Source organism: Hoplias malabaricus, chromosome 5, assembly GCF_029633855.1.
Source record: "Hoplias malabaricus isolate fHopMal1 chromosome 5, fHopMal1.hap1, whole genome shotgun sequence".
NCBI lineage: Eukaryota > Metazoa > Chordata > Actinopteri > Characiformes > Erythrinidae > Hoplias > Hoplias malabaricus.
The window spans coordinates 38,453,988-38,459,108 of record NC_089804.1 but is presented as its reverse complement, the minus strand read 5'-3'; the positions used below and the strand labels follow the sequence as shown (position 1 = coordinate 38,459,108).

At 36.5% G+C, this 5,121-nt stretch overlaps 1 long non-coding RNA gene across 1 annotated transcript; it reads right to left on the bottom strand.

Annotated features, from left to right (window-relative positions):
- Positions 1-1,241: 1,241 nt before the first annotated feature.
- LOC136696304 (uncharacterized) lies at positions 1,242-4,257 on the bottom strand. Its single transcript, XR_010802603.1, has 3 exons — positions 4,163-4,257; positions 2,560-2,625; positions 1,242-1,516 (listed from the first exon to the last, which is right to left on the bottom strand). It is a non-coding gene; the product is annotated as an uncharacterized lncRNA (long non-coding RNA).
- Positions 4,258-5,121: the final 864 nt, after the last annotated feature.

Here is a 5,121-nt window from a genome sequence, read left to right as displayed (position 1 = left end):
TGTCAACCCAGCGCTGGGTCAAATAGGGACAAACCAAGCATTAGTTATTTTAACCCAGCTATGCTGGGTTACCAGTTTAACCCAACAGGCTGGGTTATTGACATTGACCCACTATTGGGTAAAAACAACTATATTGTGGGGTTACGGCAACCTTTGGGTTGGTTCATTTTTAATCCATTTAATGCAAGCATGCACACAAATATTATTCCAGAATATTTTTATTAATAAGCCAACAAACAAAAATAAAAATATAATCAGCGTCTAGCTGGAATAAAAGACATACGTACAATAGTCAAGTTATCAAAGTATTGTAGATTTTTATACATTTAAAATATTCAAAAATAAAATGTAAAGTGTATTTATATTGTTTATACACACGGACAACAGGAGAATCAAGCAACACAAAATAATTTACCAAGAAAAACATCTAGTCCAGAAGTCCACAATAAACAAGCTAAAATTATTTTTCTTCAGGTTATAAATGTTATTGAAAATACAATTAATAAATGACAACAAGATACTGGAGGTCAAATACGTAAAATACTTTGAAGCAAACATCCACTGCTCTCAGTAGTGTGCTCTGCTCCAGATCTTCTCCACTGATGATTACAAAAGCTTGAGAACAACGACTGCAGTCCCCAAGCATCCGAACATATGGAAGCTCCCTGGTGTCCTTGATATGTCTTAAATACTCAGCCATATTACTTCCAACCTAGGAAATTGAATAAATGTATGAATGAGTGAATAAATTAACAAAATCACAAACTAACTCACATGGAATTCCAGGGTACAGTCCACAATAGGTTAAGCGTTTGTACTATATAACAGAAATAAAAAGCACCTGCACATTTGTGGCCTACAGCCTGGACACTTGTAAGCTTTTAGAGTAATGATATGTTTGGACAGATGCTAGCTTTGATAGCATATCAGTTGCCTTTCTTTGTTATGTTTATCCCAACTTTACATTATATTTTACTGACATTTTTCCCATGTTCACACATTTAAAATAAAAATGCTTTAAATGTAATTGTCTAAAGCCCATAAGAATAAAAAAGTCAACAATTATATAAATTTTAAATTCGAGACTTCGACTTTACAAATATTTACAATGTAAATTTAAACAAATTTATTTATTTTTGCATAAAATTGTGATATGTCTATGAAAAACAAACACGTGTGTTTATGAATGTAACTGTATTTGTACAAACTGCAGACTGTGAGACACAGATTGGGATCTGTTCATTTGTGAACAGTGAAAAATTTATGACTTGTGTTTAATTTGTGGATTAACATTTACACATTTGTAAAGTATTTTGAGACTAATCTCTCTCCATATGCGGTGTCCAACAGACGTGGATATTCTTGTAGTATTTCTACAACTGTTTTGGTCCGATTCTCCCTTATCCGTTAGCTCTATGGATTGCAGTCACCTTCATGTATTGTCTAACCTGGCTTGGTGGATGAATGTTGTTCTTAAGCCACTCTTGCATAGCCCTGTCCACAGTCACAGCAGACGCTGAAGAGTAGAGGTAATAAAATACATTTTTTAAATATATTTATATAATTTTTTTATATAAAAAATAAAAGATTTTAAACCTAAATATAAAACAAAACTTTCCGGGTCAGTGCTCTGGGGACAAATACATGCTTTATACATACCTCAATATGCGTACAAAAGTTTAAAGTGTTGTGTACCAAATAGTTGTCATTTAAAGGTCATCACTGATTTTTAAGGTAACTGTTGTGTAGTATTAAAAACGACACTTGTCTTTTAATGAAAAAAAAAAATTATTTTGAAAAGGAGAGTAAAGAATTTAATTACCGAAAGCGCTACAAAACTTAACTACTCGAGTTATAAATGAGTTTCTGTGGTAACTCAAACAAAGAATAAAACTTAGTTTTCTCCCCCTCAATCATGGCGTTTTACCTTAAAAGACTCAAAACTTACAAATGTAAACAAAACGGAGAGAACTGTGTTTTCCAACAAATGTAGACATTCCCTTTAAGCGGGACATCAAAACACCATGAAGCCTGAGTTTTAATCCCAAATCACTCAATACTCCCTATGTACTGCACTACGCACGTCATTAACTTACTGAATCTAAATCTTAACAGTGCATTATATATTCCTAATACAACATCATTTATATGTATTAATATGTGTGAATCTGAAATCTATTGCTATCTGCTTGTGTACAGTGTGTAGTGTATGACTGATGTAATTTAATATAGAGAAAGTGAAAAGCTATTTGTATTTCAGACAAAGACAGATGTGCTGTCTCAGTTTTCCTCATCCACGTGAGCACAGTGACAACCATGTTTTTAAAAGTCTCCACCTTAGGAGAGCATTTTTGCAAAATCTCAATTTTCAGTGACCTAAAACACTGTGTGGGGATGGGAGGCCAAAACCGAGACAAAACCTTGTTTTTTTTTCGTGTATAGACAAAACGTCTATACCTGAAAACTCACTGTCCTTAAACATTATATACATTGTTGCAAAACTAAAATTGAGTAGAGAGAGAGAGAGAGAGAGAGGATGCACACAAAAATTTTACATACCTTCGATTTTAGGAATTAATGTTTGAAGATTCCAGTCTTCGTTTGAACAAATTCATCCATGTGTCACTGCAGATATCAACATAACATTTTAGAAAGACATGTACAATACTTCATAGTAGAAGACCAAATAAAAAAACACCATGTGTAAAATTAGAAAGTCAAGATGATCCACTGTGTTGACATAATATTGTTGACATAGTATTACGCATTTATGAATGGGTTGCAGTTGATGTCACATTGCCGAGTACCCGTCATGTTCATGGGTTGAAATGACAATTTTTTTGGCGTGGGCACCATATTGGGGTGCGATTGTCTGGTTTCAAGGTGCAACACTAATGAATATGAATAGGAAAAATGAATATATTTATCTCATACACAGCTCCTGTTAACAACTAGTTAAAGTTAGTGTAGTGTATGTTTTATAAGAGGTACATGAGGAATAAAGGGTATTAAAAGGTAAAATATTTGTGGTTTGTGTTTTTACGAATATAACGAGTGGTATTAAAAGGTGTTTAATGCATTTTGAACAAAGAAAAAGAGGAAAGAGACTTTTTTTAAAAGCTAACAATCATCACAGTTACCCCTTTTTAAGATGGAACTACTAATTCAAACAAGAAGCTAGTGAATTACGCCAATGTTAGCCTCATATACTGACAGGTTTAAGGTAGAAATAAACATTTGAATACGAAAAATGGAGAATAAGAAGCAAACGTCTTCCGAAAATGGCATTTAAGGTGGAAGGGGGAAAAATAAATAAGGAAGGCGACATCAGCTTCGACTAGTGACAATTTTAACACTAGGAGCACAGAGAGCCGGTGTGTATTTGAGCCTGTGACTGACTTTACTCCGTGTGTTGTGTTGGTTTTGGTGCGGAAGGGAGACTTTAGTCACAGCTGTCGAACCAGCGGCTCTCTTTGCTCCGGTCTCAGTCGGTCAAATAACCGCGATGCTTCTAGTGTTAAGGTGGAAATGAAAATTCCAATATGACGATGGGAAGCTATTTTCTGATTTGACATCGTGATTTTTATCACTCGTTTCATATAAGTAAAAAAGCAAAGGAGGTATTCATTTCAAAGTAATCACAAGCACTGGTTAAGGAGTGCTGTACAGATTTTTTTTAGCTTATTGGCTTTCATTTAAAAAGCGAACATCCCAATAGGGATAAAGCATGACATACCCTAAGGCTACCACACACGGGCCACATCAGTCCAAGAACGGCAGAAGCTTATTTAACTCAGCTAACGCTAGCTAGTGCTACCTCACGGAGGCGCAGAGCAGGACATTTATCTGAGGTATCGCTAGCATAACTGACCTAGCGTTAGCAGGCAAGAAATAACATCAACGCAACGCCAATGTTAATAAAAACAGTAATTGGGTACACTAAAAGATACAGCGATAAACATTATAAATATAGGTTTAGTAAAAATCAACCTGACTTAGGTAGCTAGTGACGTTAGCCTGGGTCTTTATTTCCTTTGGCAGAATGATAATGTCCGTTAGTCAGGAAACTGGGATTTACTCGCTGACCGGAAACATGAACTCAACTAAGATCCAGATTAATACAAAACGGTTAAATTTATGTAAATTAAAAAAAAATACTTACAAATATGCTCACGGCCAAAAGAAATCCTTCTTTCTCTGGTGTTCAGCTTCGGTTTCTTCTTTTCGCTCGAGCTTCTCGGCTTCCCGCCTATTCTGACGCACGACGTGACTGTTCCCTTTCAGGTCCGCATACACAACCCAACGCTGCTGGGTTGCTTGTTATTAACCCAATTTAAGTCAAAATAACCCAACATCATGACCCAACATGCTCAACCCAGCAATTGGGTTATAAAAATAACCCAGCATTTTTTAGAGTGTAGTTACATTGTTGTTGCAGGTTATTATTAATGCATTATAGCATGGTAATTAAACACAAAAATCTATTCTGCCCAACTATCTGTACTTTTGAAGGCAGTGAGTGAAATAAATGTAAAGGCTAATGTAGATCTTTCTTTCAGTCTGATTCTCGGCTCTAGTTCATCTGTAAGACCATGTACTGTCAGGTATGAAAGTGAGGTATAATGACCACAGTAGTGTTGGATCTCTCTCTCTCTCTCTCTCTCTCTCTCTCTCTCTCTCTCTCTCTCTCTCTCTCTCTCTCTCTCTCTCTCTCTGGGCAATGTCACCTCTATGCTGTAATTTTGCTGTATTGCTGGCAGGTTTGACTGAGTCAGGAGGTGTGACTTTAGCCCCACTGTCGCACCAGCTGCTCCAATCAGCTCCATTAACCACTGCTCATGTCTCAGAGCCACTGGAGAGGACAGGGCACCTCTGGCATCTCCTGCCCCTATCCACAATGAGCACACCATATGGATATATATCACAGAGTCAATCATATTAGCTCCCAGAGAAAATCCCAAACGCTGGAAAAATTAAGTCATAACTTTTAAGGCCAAATTTCAATTTTTAATTTGAAAGTTACATAGTGTGAAAATAGGGGCGGCACGGTGGCACAGCAGAGAGGTGTCGCAGTCACACAGCTCCAGGGGCCTGGAGGTTCTGGGTTCGATTCCTGCTCCG